Source organism: Nanorana parkeri, unplaced genomic scaffold (assembly GCF_000935625.1).
Source record: "Nanorana parkeri isolate BGI_ZX_2015 unplaced genomic scaffold, ASM93562v1 scaffold159, whole genome shotgun sequence".
NCBI lineage: Eukaryota > Metazoa > Chordata > Amphibia > Anura > Dicroglossidae > Nanorana > Nanorana parkeri.
Window position 1 is genome coordinate 2,224,727 of NW_017306427.1, and position 17,755 is coordinate 2,242,481.

The following is a 17,755-nucleotide window of genomic DNA, read 5'->3' on the forward strand; positions in this document are numbered from 1 at the left end:
GAACCCCCCCAGGTATAAGGGGGCCCCCCCCCCCCCCCCATTGTTCTCTTTCATGAACATTTCAACCACAAATCCTGCAGATTGACATCCATATTTGCTTTTATTTCAGGCTCCCGGAGACGGCAGAATGATGCATCTCGCTGATTTCCTCTCAAAAGCAAGAGCGTAGTTGAGGCGGGTCTCTGAATCCGCAGGGTCCTCAGGCAGATGATCCCCATGTCGCCTACACCTTAAAGTAACCCCTGTTACACATTCCACGTTGTGCTCAAAAGAAGCTTCGAGGAAGACTTTCGGAATCTGTGATGAATACACGATGTGTATCACAGGAGCCGCCCGGCGTCTGCTCATTGCTAAGGCTGCTGTCCAATCAGCACTTGTAGAATAATATCCACCGGTCTGCTGTGCCATCCCGGGGAGCCTGCAGCTGCAACATTGTATCCTGATCAATATATCATTGAATGTCACATGATACAGATGCATTGCAGTGATGGGAACTCAGGAGGAATATTCCCAGGAATTAAGTCAAATACAGGGAGGCAATAAACCTTTGTGTCCGGTGTACGGAGCGTTGCAATAAACTGCACAGTTGATGGTAGTTTCTATCCTTCCAGACTATTGCATTGCTGCAATGCGCGGTAAAACACACAATTTATTCCACGATACTGCCATGCGTGAGTCTGAAGGCAATGTGTTGCAATGCCCTTTTTTTTTGAATGGCACCCCAACGCACTATAGAAAGCACATCACAATGCATGAGTTTATAACTCTTCCATCCAGCCATACGCTGTGCAAAAACCATTTGCACTGCCACTAGATGGAGCCGTGGAGCATAAGTGTCTTCCTTTTGGTCTGGTAAATGTATTATTGAAAGGGTTTTGTTATATCTGTTTCAAAAGTACCACAAAAAAAAACCTGTTAATCCTGCCAGAAATATTGTCAGCTGGTAACTTTCTGCGCTCTCTGCGTTTGCTGAACTGCTATCACTTACATTGTTCCCAGCTATCTCTGTGGACTACAGAAACTCTCCTCTCTATTTTAATGGAGATGAGGAGCGGCGGAGGTGTTCTGTTGTCACACCCTAGGGCAGCGGTTCTCAACCTCAATGACAATTTGCCAGGGGTCGCCTAAAGACATCCCAACTCTCCAGGAGACTCCCGCTATTAGATAGCGGCTCCCGGCCACCCGCAAGAGAAACACTTTCTCCCGGAAAGTTTTACTCTGCTCGATCGAGCAGAGTGAAACGTTCCCTGCTCTGGTTTTTTTTTTTTTCCTGACATCGGAGCCGCTGGCCGCCGTCAGAAAAAAAACAGCATAGGAATGCATAGCTAGATTCATATTTGCTATTTCACTTTGCAATAGCAAAGTAGCTATTGTACCCGCCCACTGCTGCTGTCAATCAGCAGTGGGGGACCTGAAGTACTCCATCAGGTCCTCTTCTAGTGATTGACAGCAGCAGAGGGCGGGTGCAATAGCCAGCTTGCTATTGGATATTGCAAATTGAAATAGCCAATAGGAATCTAGCTGTTTTTTTTTCTGCGGCGGCCGGCGGCTCCGATGTCAGCAAAAAAGAAAACCAGAGCAGGGAAAGGTTTACTCCGGGAGAGAAAGGTTTTTTCCGTGAGAAAGTGTTTCTCTCCCAGGCGGCCGGGAGCCGCTATCTAATAGCAATCCAACGGTAGCAAAATTACAGCGATGAAGAACTAAAATAATTTTATTGTTAGGGGTCGCCACAACTTCGGCAATTTTATTAAAGGGTCGCGGCACTAGAAAAGTTGAGAACCGCTGCCCTAGAGTGACAACATTGCTTCTCTAAAGATACGTACAGAGAGTGAGCATTGTCACCCTTGGACAGGAAGTGTGTCACTGGCAAGATCACCAGGAAGCCACTGCCTCTACGGACTGGTAAGCTGCAATATATAATTGTTGTTTTGGAATATAAATATTAGAGCTGTTCATTCGGATTCGGACGAACCTACAAATCAACGAAATTCAGTTGATTCGGGGGTTCGTCCGGATCCAAAATAACTAATGTATTATATGCCTATATTCGGGCATACATAAATTCTTTTGTAGAACGTGCAGCGGCCATATTGGCCGCCAACGTGTTCTGCGTATGCCCGCCGCCATCTTGTAGGCGGAATGCTTGATGTCGCATGACGATGATGTCACGCACTGAACGAGCAGTGGTCATATTGTCCGCCGGCGCATTCTGCGGAGGTGTGTCGCCATCTTTGAATATATCTTGATATACACCAAAATGGCTGTGCCCGAACATGCGGGCAACACCATCTTGGTTTGAACCAAGATACACTCAAAGATGGTGGCTCGCTTGCGCAGAATGCGCTGGCGTTTGGATGTGTCTTTGTCTGATATTGTTCCCTTGTTATATATACATATATATATTTCAATAACCATTTACCATATTTTTTTGAGGCGGCGGGGCTGACAGTGTACCCAGGGGTGTGGAATCCCTATCGACTGACGCCCGGGACATGCAGTTTCGGGTGCCGGGCAAGGAGTTTTTTTTGTACATCTAGCCCTGCTCCTGACAAGCAGAGCTAAATGTATAGTGTGGAGCCGCTACTCGTTTTTAAACAAGTGATCTGATTAGATCACTTGTATGAAAGGAGCAGCAGACCGTGACCACGGCATAGGAGCTCACCATAGAGCCCGTAGACCAGATGAAGAACGTCCGTTCTTCGACTGCTCTGTGTGATCACTGAGACGGTGGCGCCACCTGTCTCAGCTGTCAGGAACTACACAGAACCCTACCCTCCCTAGGTGCGTCTTATGGTAAGGTGTGTGTTATGGAGCGCAAAATATGGTAATATGCAAAAAAAGTCACCCATATCAATAGGGGCCTGTTCTTCCGCCACCATATTTTTGAATGTATCAGTGTAAGCACAGTACCATTGTGTTTTCACACCCTATCACCCTCCGCCACATTGTCTCAATGCTTCAAGGTGAAACTTTATTTGTCCTTTTGTTGAAGCTTTTCCAAGCACCTTTCTTGTAGCGGGCTGTGTTTGGGTTCAGGGTTGATGTGTACTGTATAATAGTTCCATTCTTTCTTGCATATTGAGTTTGCGGCACAATGTCGGCGTCCTTGAGGAATAAACAGAAACATTTGGATATTTTCCTTTCTGAACCGGCGCGGAGTCCCAGGCTTGTGCTTTTATTGTCGAATTCTGGCTGCGGCGTTATACAGAAGCAGCTGTGCTGGGATTTCAGACCCGAACGCCGCTCTTTGTTCTTTTGTTTCCTGAAATCAGAATCGGATAGTAAACAGCGATAGCGGGAAGCAGAACAACTTCGGGAGGTCTTTGTAAAATATTTTGATCAAAGAAGTTGGACATCTTGGAATATACATCGGCATGAGTGGAAACTGCAACACCTGGAAACCGTCTGATACATTTTCATAGTAGCGTCTTTGTGTGATCTGATTTTGAGATGCAACCTTCAAAGGATTTTTAAAAAGGAAACTATAATGGTATCAGAGCAATCTATGTTATCTGTTTATTGTTTATTTCATCTGATGTTTTATATATTTTTTGTTAAATATATACCCATTTATATTGCACTATATATATAGATATATACACCGATCAGTCATCACATTGTAACCACTGAGAGGTTAAGTGAATAACACAAATTATTGATTATCTGGTTACAATGACACCTAGAAGTGGGGGGATATAAACACCTGGAAGTGGGGGGGGGGATATATTACAATGACACCTGGAAGTAGGGGGATATATTAGGCAGGAAGTGAACATTTTGTCCCTGAAGCTGATGAGTTGGAAGCAGAAACAATGGACAAGTGTGAGGATTTGAGAGACTTGACAAGGACCAAACTGCAGCTCTTGTGGGATGTTTCCGGTCTGCAGTGGTCAGGATCTACCAAAAGTGGTCCAAGGAAGTGAACCAGCAACAGGGTCATGGGTGGCCAAGGCTTATTGATGTACATGGGGAGTGAAGGATGCCCCGTGTATTCCGATTCAATAGAAGAGCTACTGTAGTAACAAAAAGAGAGAAAGATGGGTTTTTTAGGCACCAAATGACAACTCCAAAGCAATTGGCAGTATAAAAAAGTGTTTTTAATAATTAAATTTAAAAAGTAATCGATTCACATACAATACATTAATGTAAAACAACCAGTTAACCAGATGTCTCCTTGTAAACTCACTCCATTGATGAACCACCCATTCAATGATACATGATTGAATAATTAGAATAATGACATGATTCAGAAATTCATTGGAGTTAATTAAAAAATGGAAGGGCATTGTCTGTGCTCACTCCACTTATGAAAACCCCATTCAAGAATACATGATTAAAGGAGAACTATGAGGGGGGGTGCTTTTCACTCACCTCATAGTTCTAGCCGACCTGTGACAATGAGACTGGCTCACTGTCTCAGTAGATCGGGAGGTGAGCGAACACATACCGGCGTTCGCTCACCTCTCGATCCTGTCACGGCTCTCTGCCGTGACAGGGGAGGGGCTGGATTCCCCCCGCTCCGATCCGACAGTGCTGACTGGCGGAACGGACGGGGGAGGGGGCGGGTACAGCTGGCTCTGCCTCTAGATAGGCAGAGCCAGCTGTCACTCACGCAGCTGGGCGGATCTCGACATCGATGCTGTAGCTCCCTATATACTGAGCTTAGGGTGACGGGAGGACGCTAGTGTGTGTCCTCCCGTTACCCCAAGGAGAACTATGGGGAAAAGCACTGACCCCATAGTTCTCCTTTAAACAGTTAGAATGGTGACATGATTAAAAAAATAAATATATACAGAAAATCATTGAGGATAGTTGGCAAAGGAGGAGTGAATTCTATTCTCTACGTCTCACGCTCAGAGGCGCTTCTTCAGGAGATGGAGAGTATCAATTTAGCAGGCTGACGTGTGTGCATCCAAAAGGACCCATCCGGGCAGCACACCCAAACAATCCTCCCACGGGAGAGAGAGAGAGGAGCGATGACCGACGACCCAGTATCAGGCAGTGGGAGGTGAGAGGCATACAATGAGATAGAAGCATGGAGTAGAGAGTCACAAAGTTTGCTCCACTCATCCACTTGTTCACTGCATCAAAGAGGGGCCCCACATAGCACCGTGATTCCTGTCCTCCGGACAACTCCGTGCTAACCAGCATCCAGCACCTCAGATTGCTGATAAAGTGAACTCTGGTTGTGATAGAAAGGTGTCTGAACACACAGAGCATCGCAGTTTGTAGTGTATGGGGCTGTGAAGTCACAGACCGATCAGGGTGCCAATGCTGACAAAACAAAAAATACCTACAATGAACATCAGAACTGGAATTTCAGTGGAAGAAGGTTAATCACGTTTTCTTTTACATCATGTGGATGGCCGGGTGTGTGTGTGTTACTTACCTGGGGAAGAGATGGCACCAGGATGTACTATGGGAAGAAGACAAGCCGGCGGAGGCAGTGTGATGCTTGGGCAATGTTCTGCTGGGAAACCTCGGGTCCTGAAATTCATGTGGATGTCCCTCTGACACTGACCACCGACCTAAACATTGTTACTGACCAAGTCCCCCCCCTTCATGGAAACGGTATTCGCTGATGGCAGTGGCCTCTTTCAGCAGGATAATGCGCCCTGCCACACTGCAAACATGGTTCAAGAATGGTTTGAGGAACACAACAAGGAGTTTGAGGTGATGACTTGGCCTCCAAATTCTCCAGATCTCAACCCAATCCATCATCTGTGAGATGTGCAGGAGAAACAAGTCCGATCCATGGAGGCCGATCACCTCACAACTTACAGGACTCAAAGGATCGGCTACTGACGGATCGGTGCCAGATACCACAGCGCACCTTCAGAGGTCTAGTGGGGTCCATGCCTGGACGGGTCAGGAAAAGGGCGACCTACTCAATTTTAGGCGGGGGGTCGTAATGTTATGGCTGATCGGTGTATATATATATCTGTTTAAATTGTATATTTTTAGTCCTGAACATAATAACTGAGAAAGAAAAAGGCAAACCTCTCTAAGGTATACATTCCCTGTGACCTTTATTTCATGTAAAGTATTCCAGTCATTAAATGTTCAGTTTTTCGCTATTGATGGGATCATGTGCGAAATTAAAAAGCTAGCGTGACATCACTTCCGGCCAGTCCGACATCAGACGAGCAGCATCGCTGATGGGGCCCCAGCTTGTCTCGAAGCCGCTGGGGCGGCAATGCTGGGGCCCTGCGCTGCTAGGGCCAGGCCTCTGCCTCCTCGCCCTTCACCGTCGGCCGATAGTCGTGTAAGGGACCCGGGCGGACCCCCCAGGCTGCCCGGGCCCCTTACATGAGTATCGACCGTACCCCCCTGATGGCTGCCCCGTCCTTCTCTATGGAAGTACGCACCCAATACGCCGCCCTACACTCACCCCAAGTGCAGGTCCGTACGGGTGCGGGTGTCCCGGCTCGGACACAGACAGGATCCATCCTGTCAGCGTACGAGTACGGACACCCACACAGATGTGCCAGGTGGCGTACGGCCGCGTACTCCCATACAGAAGGACAGGGGCTGCGTACTAATCACCGATACGGCCATGCACGCAGCACGGAGCTGTACATGCCGGCCGTTTCCTGTGTGAATGAGGCCTTACACCTTTCTGCTGCACAGCCCCGTCTGGCAGGGGAGGGGACTGGATTTTTCCCTGCTGCAGCTCAGTAACATTCACAGGTCTTGTCCTTCCCCCAACCTATGACTGGATGGTAACTGGAGAAAAATAAGACTGATGAGGTCATCTCTCTGTCACTCTGCTCTCTCCTGCTATCGGTTTCTTTCTGAAACTGTAGTACACCTGATTAGCTCCTTGTGTTGCTTCTCTCTCCCTGCCGCCTGAGCTCTGTTGTACAGGGGCTTCAAGAAGCTCAAACCAGGTCACCTTCAGGTACTTGCATTGCATTTTTGGATGAATGAATGAATACAGAGCTGCATTAATTTGTGTATTTCATACTTCCCTGGAGTTCAATTATAAGAGAAATGTATTGACTGCTCACCTGATAGCCAACCAATAGACAAACAAGGGTGTTCATGAATAGGGATACAATTGGGAGACACAAATGGAAACATTGTGGTGACATTGTGCCATTCTGCAAAATGCATGGGAGTCAATGGGCTGGGAGATATTAAAGCAATATTAAAGTCAAAAGGTTTTCAATCTGATAAATCCACTTACAATGGACGCTGCTCCTTGATGTTCAAAAGTTTAGCTTCCTGCAGAATCAGTGGTTCCCCTGAACACTGGCCCGCATATCCTGTTTTGTGGTGGCTCATTTCCCTAGCAGGGTCCTATGGAGCCACCTTTGTGTGTGCTAGTAAGCTGTGTGTGTCTCCACAATCACAGACACAGCAAAGCAAGCCTCACCCTTCCTCCCTGCCCCTGCTCCTCCCTCTTTCCTTCTCCAAGCAAGTAGATAGACAGCTGCTGGAGACTGCTCTGTCCCTTATGATCTTGTACTGGGCCGGAAGTTCAGAGAAGCCGAGCTGAGAGAGTCTGAGCTATTCGGAAACATGTTGACTGTAAGCTTTGCAGGGCAATGTGTATTTGTTTGATCTGGATTCATTATTGAAAGAAGTTTGAGAGTTTAATATTACTTTAAAGGAGAACTATGGGGTCAGGGCTTTTCCCCATAGTTCTCCTTAGGGTAACGGGAGGACACAAACTAGCGTCCCCCCGTCACCCTACGCTCAGTATATAGGGAGCTACAGCTCGTGGTATACTGAGACGCCGCAGCTGAAACGAATCCCGTCAATTCTCTCTGGATCCGCCCCCCTCCAGTCCCTCCCCTGTCACGGCTCTCTGCAGTGACAGGATCGAGAAGTGAGCGAGCGCCGGTATGTGTACGCTCACTTCCCGATCTACTGAGCCGACCTGTGACAGTTTCAATGTCACACGTCGGCTCAGATTATGAGGATGAGTGAAAATCACTCACCTCATAATTCTCCTTTAATGCAATTGATTCATAGTCTACATATAAATACAAAAATACAGGTACATGGCTCCCCTACTGTTCCTGTGCTCCCACTGATGTTCTTGTTCTGGATTATGTCTGGATCCGCCCCCCTCCCCCGTCCATTCCACCAGTCAGTGCTGGAGGATCGGAGCGGGGAGAGGGGAATCCAGCCCCTCCCGTCACGGCAGAGAGCCGTGACAGGATCGAGAAGTGAGCAAACGCCGCTATGTGTTCGCTCACTTCCCGATCTACTGAGCCGACCTGTGACAGTCTCATTGTCACAGGTCGGCTAGAACTACGAGGATGAGTAAAAAAAAACGCACCTCATAGTTCTCCTTTTAAATGGCACTTTTGGATCTCGCAGTTGCTTGTCAAATCCTTCCCAGCTGGACCCACACATGCACCTCCAATAACACCTACGGACTTCAGAGTAACCATTTATACTGGCATGCCCCTTAGAATGGATGGGCATGCTCTCCAGATGCTCTCATTTTCGGTTTCTCTAAGCGCTTTGATTGGGCGCTCTGTTGGAGTTGAGCCGTGGCGTCATATGGTGCCTTAAACTCAGCCCTGCGGTTTATATTTTTTGGACGGTTTGAAGGAACATTGGCTATTTTTATTCTGAGTGATGAGGATCCTCAGGCGTATCTTCTACCCTTGTACAATTTTGCTCCTGACCTCCTGCGGCTCTACATATTGTCTAGGAGATCGAGCTCAAATACTTCCTTTGACCCATCTACGAAAACCACCGGAGATCATCTTTCATCAGGCCAAAAAAAACAAAACATCTCCACCGTTCAACATCAAGACTTTCAGGAGGTCTAAAGTGCCCCCCGACGCAACACGAGATAATTTGTAATTGTGTCCCCTCAGATCTCTTCCTTTGTTCCTGCGGACACTTTGATTCCGGGAGAGCGACATATTTATATCAAATCCAGCCGCCTCTCTTCCTTTTGTTCCTCACTTTGTTTTACCATCTTTGAAGTGGCGGATGCCCCCCCCCCGCGTGTGCACCTGTGAAAAGACCATCTTACAGGAAGCGACGCCTGCCGTGTCTTTTTATCCACATTTGCTAAAAATAATTGTGTCTGATCCCGAGTTCCAGTTTTATTTTTGCTCCCTTTTATTGAAGGATGACTTTGAAGTGAACGAAAATGTCACCTTTTTTTTTTATGGCGAGAGAATATTACTTTATTATTTTGGCGGCTAAATTTATACCATCTAATTGATTGTAAAATTATTTTCTCAATTATGTTTGACAAGGTGTCTCGGCAGGAACATGAGTCATGTGATCCCTGGTGAAGGCCCTTCATCAAAGGCTATGTGACCGATGCTACACCCTCCAGAGTTCAGCAGAACAAGGGGAATGGGTAAGTATTCAACATCTGTAGCGTCTTAAAGGAGAACTATGGGGTTAGGGCTTTTCTCCATAGTTCTCCTAAGGTAACGGGAGGACACAAACTAGCGTCCTCCTGTCACCCTAAGCTCAGTATATAGGGAGCTACAGCTTGCGGAGTTTCATTGTCACACATCGGCTCGCACTATGAGGCTGAGTGAAAATCACTCGCCTCATAGTTCACCTTTAAGTTTTTTCCCAGCAGCCAGTGCAGTTACTGTCGGCCCGATCTGAGATTTCAGCTGGTGAGCAGGCAATAATGGAAATGTAATGTGACCTTATGAAGGCTTTATGGAAATGCATTAAAGAGAATCTGTCACTTTGAACATTTAGGCTTTCACGTATCTGAGTGGAGACCGACAGTTGAGGTGGCTTCCCTTGCAGCTCGTGTCCCTCGACCCCGAGGATGGGAACAGAGGAGGAGTGACAGCGAGCTGCACGAGTGCCAAAGATGTAGCAGACACTTATGCCAAGCAGAAAGTCCAGGATCTGGAACAGAGGCAGGTCAGGCAGAGCCAAGGTCAAGCCGGGCGGGCAGTAGGGTGGTTGAAGCAGAAGACAAGAGCGAGATCCAAATGGAAGCCAAGGGTCAAATCCAGCCGAGCAGCGAGGTACAAAACAGGAGGCAAGAGGAAGTCCAATGAGCAGGCCGAGGTCAGGAGGCGGGCAGCAATCGAGAATGGTCAGAGGCAATCCGGGTCAAACACAGGAAGTCAGCAAACAAGGCAGCAGCAAGGAACACAGGAGACTAGCTGAAGACCATCCAGCAACTAAGGATATGGCAGGCTGGTTTATATAGGCCAATCCATTAGCAGCAGACGTGTCATTTCCTGTGCGCCTTACGTTGCGTGTGCATGCGCACTAGCGCCCATTTTCCAGTTACATGGAGAACGGGGCCATGCGCATGCGCAGAGGTGCTTGGTGCCTTACATAGGCCCTCAATCACGCGGGTCGTGTTTATGCATATTTTACCACCAGTCATCATGGGGCAGCCCATTCATTTCAAAGGAGTTTTGTGGAACAGGCGCTAGATTTGTCAATAGTTCTCTCCTTTAAGTTGTCAAACGTTCTTGGTGGTGATGCTCCCACACAAAACAATCAGAATAGGGGGTCTCAAGTAGAACTAAATATAGAACAAAAAAGGGGCTCTACAGATCATGGGGCCCCAAAGCAAAAATTAGATCAGGGCCCCCGTGAAGACCTCTCTGTGAGCTGTGACTAATGAGTCCAAGATCCCAAAGACTCCTCTTGTGCATCTGACGTCAGCTTTCCTACACTGTAGACTTTACATGGGATTCGGGTTGCCATCAACTGCAACCACTCAAATGATACAGTACAATTTAATTTGCTTCAGCAACCCTAATGGGGCCCCCTTCGACCCCCAGGCACCATAGCAGTCACCTGGGCTACTATGGCTATAGCTACACCAATGGGGGCACCAAAACTGATAGTAGTGTAGCGCTCACCCCCGAAGGAGCCGCTGAATGATCGGGTCTTCCATAGCCTGTCTAGGGATTATTGAAAACACATGGCTGCCCCAATAGCACTTACCACCTCCAGTGGTCACCGACAGATTGAAGTCCAGACAATTGCTCCAAGATGATTCTCTTTTATTTCTGAAACTCCAGGGAGAGAGGGAAGAGGGTCAGCACATCCAGGATGAAGGTAGACTCCTTGTACTTGAAATAGTGCAAAGTAACTGCTGCCAACACAGACTTGGACCTTTAAGCCGTACCGGCAATCTGTGTGGAGAACTTCTGGCAAGCAGTACTGTCAAGGTTCTTGTTCAGGCTCAACTTCAGACATGAGTGGCTGACCACTGGGCCTTCAGGCTCAGGCCCCAGTGTCCAGGCCTAGGCCCCTGGCTTAGACCTAGTCCATTCTATCTCTTCAGCAGCAGGCATCCTGCCCCCCACCAGGAGGGCCCTGGGGAGGGGAAGAGGAAGAGACTGTTGCATAAGCCACACTCAGCATGTATATCCTCTCCCAGCATGCATCACTGCTACTGTCCTGCAGTGATTGGCTGAGAGACATAAATGCCCAAAGCAATCCTCATTGGCTGTTCTGCCCTGTGTGGCAACACACCCACCCACAGGCAGACACAGCTTCACAGATTGTTCAGCTTCACAGGTTGAACTGAACATAGACTATAGAAATATTTTAGCACCCCTATAAGTAGGGTGCTACAGTAGTATCCAGTATAATATTTCATTTATGAAGATCAATAGAATGAAGCAGCCAACACCTTTTGGGGTCCACAATATTCCCTTCTATCAGGGCTTATGGGTTACTTTTGTTACAAGGGTTATTATTATTATTACATAGTATTTATATAGCGCCAACAGTTTGCACAGCGCTTTACGTTCCTTCTGATAAAATTCCGAACATTGACTGCTAAGCATTGCTATGTATCCTTCCTTCTCTTAATCCGAGTAACTAAGTTACAAAGGTGCCCCATAAGCCTTTGTTGCAGGCCAACACTCAGGCAAAGTTGCGTGTTTTGCCTTTCGTATTTGGGATGCCATGTGATAATGAAGGCACATGTGCTTATCATACATTGCATTAACATATACAAATGTGCAAGTGAAAACAGGGCTTTAGGACAAAGGGACAGGTTCTCTTGACTGGAAAACACCCCCTCCCCCCCCAACCCACCTATTGATCAATACTTTAGCTGTGCTCCCTCAAAGCGTCACTAAAACTCTTGACACCACTACACAGTATGTAAGTAGCTAAAGTGTATGGGGGAAAAAAATGAAACACTGGAATTCCTGACTTCCTGTTTGAGCTCACCACGCTGCTTGCTGCATTGCAACGCCAAGCACGTTGTAGGCCCTGCATGAGCTCTCCTTTGCTGGACTACAAAACACCTCTACCTTTGCTCATGCACATAATATAAGGAGGAAGAGGTCTCTAGTCCAGCAGGCATGGCTGACAACCCGGCTTGGGATTTCTGTGTAGTAGAGGCAGTGTGGTCAGCTCAAGCAGGAAGTTAGGTGCTTGCTGGAATTCTATTGTTTATGCTTTTTTGTGTCTGTACCCACCTGACCTTTATTATGGAACTCAAAATAATAATGCAGTTTGGCAATGCTGAAATGGGTCATTTTGATTGGTTATTAATAACAGGTTCCCTTTAAGTATGCCGATCGGTGTCAGCTTTCATCGCGGAGAGCTTTCTTGTGTGCTGAGAGATGTGTTTTTGCACAGAATGTTAAGCAGGTCTTTCCTGGGTCTGGTTGGGCTTTGAACAGGCCTGTGACCGTCACTTCAGAGGAAAGAAGACGTTGGATAATTGAACACAGCAAACCAGTAGACGGCCCCTAGATTGAAACAAATTGAGAAATTAAACAAGGAGAACATTCCCCATAGAATCCTCCAGCGTTATGTACACTTCTTTCTCTTATCACAGACGGACACACTGGCGCGAGGCTCACAACAAATTACATTGATTGAAGAGTTTGCACCCACTGCTGGGAAGCGGCTCTTCTAGAGGCTCGGCTGCCTCTTCTGATTCATTTTGTTGCTTTGAGCACCTGTTAAAAAAATCAGAGAAGCTGAATCCATTTCTAACTGCTTGTGATGTTGCCCCATGATCCCTGGTCCCTGTGTTCTCTGCACCCTCTGCTCCCTGGGCCTTGACCTCCCTCTGCCCCATGCGCCCTGTGCTGTGTTTTGCACCTTCCATGTGCCCTGCACTTTGTTCCTTATAACCCATGTTTTGCGTGCCTCTTGTTTTTGTGTCTGTTTCCTGTGCCCCAATTTCCTGTGCCCCAATTTCTTGTACCCCATACTCTCTGTGTTCCCTGTACCTCATGTCTACTGTGCACTGGGCATCATGTTTCCCATGTCCAATTTTCTCTGTGTCCTGCGTTTCATGTTCCATGACCTTCATGTGCCCCATGTTCTCTGTGTCCTTGCTCCATGTGCTCCTACCCCTCCTTTTCCCTTGTTCCCTGTGCCCCATGTTCCCTTTGCTCCTACCTCCCTGTGTCCTGTATTCCCTGTGCTCTTACTTACAGCTGCCTATGTTCCCTGTGCCCCTACCTCCTGGTGCTCTATGTTACCTGTGCCCCATGTCCCCTTTGCTCCTACCTCCCTGTGCCCTGTGTTCTCTCTGATCTTACCTTACAGCGGCCTATGTTCCTATGCCCCTATCTCCTGGTGCTCTATGTTCCCTGTGCCCCACGTTCCCTTTGCTCCTACCTCCATGTGCCCTGTGTTCCCAGTGCACTGGCCTCCCTTTGCCCAGTGTTTTATGTGTCCTGTGTTCCCTGTGCTACGTTTTCTAGGTACCCTAAATTCCCCTTGTTTCAAGTGTTTCATAGTTCCTGGGCCCTGTGTTCCCCGGGCACCATGGTTTCTATACTTGGTCCTCCCTGTGCTCCATGTTCCTTGTGCTTCCCCATCTCTGTGTTCTGAGTTTCCTGCTCCCTGCCTTTCTTCTTCTCTGGGTTCCCTATGCACCGTTTTGACTGTGCCCTGCCTTGCCTGTGCTCCATATTCCCTGTGCTCCACTCTCACTATGCCTGTTTTCCCTGTGCCCCACTTTCCCTGTGCTCCAACTTTCATTTGTTACATGTTCCCTGTACTCCTTCTTCACTGTGCCTTGTGTTACCTGTGCACTGGCCTCCCTGTTCCTAGTGTTTTATATGTCCTTTGTTTTCTGTACAATGCCCCCCCCCCCAAATAAAATCCCTTTTACGTAGTGAGTGCTGCCTTTCCGTCTGCCCATCACTTTCAAGAACTCCCTGGATTCCCGGTGTGCTTTTTGTCTCTTTCCCTGCTGCTTGATGTGATGGGATCTTGATTTCTCAAGATCGCAATTATGCATTACTTCCAGCAAGCAGTGATAATGTTACATTGTTCAGACATTGAGTTGTAGTTCAGAAGGCCGGCTCTGTGAGAGTGGAAGTGCAGATTCTTGGGTCTGAAGTGCATTGAGGAAGTCCATCCCATGGGCATGTTCAATACGTTTACAAATTTCTAGATGGATCTGGTTTCTAGTAGCGGGATAGAACTTATGGAAACACACATTTATTTTTCATTTTTGACCATAGATACCTTTTAATGATAAATGATAGATCTTTTTTGAAAAATTAAAGTCACTCTCTATCAGTGACCTGCGGTACCCTTTGCTTCCTGGTGAAGCATTCCCCCCAGCCCCGCCCCCCAGCCCGTCCGTGTCTCACCGAATCCCCGCCCCCATCCCGACGAAGTTCCGGCTTGTATGAAGAAGGAAGGGAGGAGACAAGGAGGAGCCTCCCTGTCCCTCACCTGCTCGTCACTGCTGAGGCATCAAGATCGATGGCCTTTTTCTTTTTTTGATTGGACAGCTTGGACCAATGGCACCTTGCCATTGGTCCAAACCATCCACAGAGCTCAAGCCTCTAACACAGAGTAGAGGCTGTGGCAGCTCTTTCCTCAATAGTTAAGTTACACAAGCAGTGGGGAAGTCCGCTGCTGTGTAACCTAACTACCTGTCAAAAGCCGGATGCAGCGCTGCCTGTAATTAACAGGTAGCGCTCCGTCCATGACAGGTTACAGCGGGGAGGATTTCCCTGCTGTGTAACCTGATAGAAGCCGCTCTGAGTGGAGAAAAAGTTGTCAGCTTCAGACCTAGAAGCTGACAGCTTTTTCCTCCATAATACTAGGTGAGGCTCTGCCTCCCCTGACCGCACCTCCCTACTCTAGACTTGTGCGCCGTCAAAAAATGTTTCGTTTCGGAATATCCGTTATTTTGTATTTCGTAATTCGTGTCCGAAACTCAATTCGAATTCGTACGAAATACGAATTTTCGTTAGTTTCGGCACATTTTCGTAACTTTACTAACATTCGTTATGATGAAGTTAAAAAGCAAAAATACCTTTGTTAATATTGGAGTCGATGGTATTTTTTTTTTTATCCGAAATTCCGTTAACGGATTTCGGATCCGAATTTCGTATTAAAAAAAAAACTACCATCAACTCCAATATATTAACAAATGTATTTTGCCCTTTAACTTCATCATAACGAATGTTCGTAACGGAACAAAAATACGTTAACGGAATTTCGTATTTCCTGCCTGTGTATTGTAATGCAACTCTCAGCAGCAGCGGAATTTCGTATTGCGGATAAAAAAAAATCTTGTCATGTTGTTCAACCTCATTTACAGGGGTAATATTAGTTCCCATTTCAACGAAATTCGGATCCGAAATTCGTTAACGGAATTTCGTATTTCGGATATAATTCGGAAACTGCAATTCGGATTTCACATGCTTCCGAATTTACGAATTTCAGGAAATTCGTACGAATTTCAAATCGTAACGAAACGAATCGCACATGTCTACCCTACTCTCTATGGTAACATGCCAGAAATGTATTCTTTGCAGACTTGTAGACTTAGGGGGTTATTCACCAAAGGGTGAAGAGTTTGGAGAAGTGAACAATCTAGGAAACATATCTGATCTGGGAAGTGACCTAAATTGGAGAATTTTTCCAAATCAGCTTTTTTTTGGCCTAGATTGTTCACTTCTCCCGCCTTCTCCAAACTCTTCACCCATTTGTGAGTAACCCCCTTAGTGTAAGGTCAACTTTACCAATCCGCTTTTAGCCATAAACACCGTCACACGGGCTGTGGAATTTTTTTTATTTCCGCCGTGAATATGTTCATTTGCAGCCCTATAGAGCTTTCCCCCATTGTAAAAGTTCAGAAACTGTTGCTTTGCCGCGCTCCGTCCTTTCATACACAACCCAACACAAAGGCAGAAGGCACATCATGTTACTTTTCGGTGACGAGAAATTGCTTTCTAATGCGATTATAGAATCCAATATTTGAATCTGCGTGCAGGATCGGGATATTGTGCCCCGAGAATTGCCGTCTCCCTCGCACTAAAGCCCGGATAATACGGAATGGCGTACTTTATTTTGTCAGCATAAAAAGAATTTGTAACTTTGGGACACAAAAGAAGCTCTTACATATTGATTGATTCATTTTAACAGATTGCGAGAGTGCAGCCTCTCGCTCGGAGAGAAAAAAGATTGCATTTGGCTGCAAAGCTTAATATCTGCAATGAACTTAGCCTATTCTTAAAATATAGACTATCTGCCTTATTGTAAGCCAAATCCCATTTTTACACCTCGGGAAAGATCGCAGATGCTTTCAGTGGGAACCTCTATTTTATGTGAATAGACACTCGCACAATGACCGGTTTATTAAATTCACCGACCTAATAACTGGCGGGACATCATTTTTCCCTTTAGAAAAGCAACCATTTGTAGCAGCGAGGATCCAGTAGTGGGTGATGACTGGATAGCAACAAGCAGACGATTTGTTAGGACATGCCACATACTCACGCTTCCATCTGCATGTTTCAGAAGGAATCAAGACAGAGACAAAAACGTTTCCAGTCTTCAGGCATCCAGTCTTGCTCACTATAGTCTTAAACCCCTTCCTGCTCTTGCTGTGTAGAATAAAGTTCCCCGGCACGATGCTGGATACATTCATCTACAGAACTCTTTCACGGATTCCAGCTGATACTTTCTGCAGCTCCACTAATGACCAATAAGAGCAGCTCCACAGCATGACAGCTAATAGTAAAAAATAGCTTTAATATTGTTTAATAGACATGTGCGATTCGTTTCGTTCCGAATCGAAATTCGGACGGAATTTCGGAGATTCGGATGTATCTGAATTACAGATGTAATGGATGCAAACGAATCCGAATTTCCGATTCGTTTTTTTTTGGGACAAAATTTCGTTGCAGCAAAGTGACATTTGAGAACAAAAAAACTTTTTTTCGCTCTTAAAGGAGAACTATGGGGTTAGTGCTTTTCCCCATAGTTCTCCTTAGGGTAACCGGAGGACACAAATTAGCGTCCTCCAGTCACCCTAAGCTCAGTATACAGTATACTGAGACGCCGCAGCTGAAAGCGGATCCCGACAATTATGTCTGGATCCGCCCAGCTGCGTTAGTGACAGCTGGCTCTGCCTATCTAGAGGCAGAGCCAGCTGTACCCGCCCACTCCCCCGTCTGTTCCGCCAGTCAGCGCTGGAGGATCGGACAGGGGAGGGGGGAATCCAGTCCCTCCCCTGTCACGGCTCTCTGCAGTGGCAGGATCGAGAAGTGAGCGAGCAACGGTATGTGCACATGTCCATTGTTTAATACTGTAACTGTAGCCCCCATCACCTTCTGTGATGTGGCTACTAGACATTTAGTGATAACTGGGGCTGTAGTCAGCCTGGCTGGATCTGTAGTGACAATTATCTGGTTAATCCCAGGTGTCTGGCCTTGCCTGTAATACCCCCCCCACCCCCACGGGCAAAGTGTGACTCTGTCATATTGTGGGACAGCCAATGGGAGACACTGTAATGTATGTACAGTACAAAAGCCAATCACTGGGCTTCTCTCAGCCA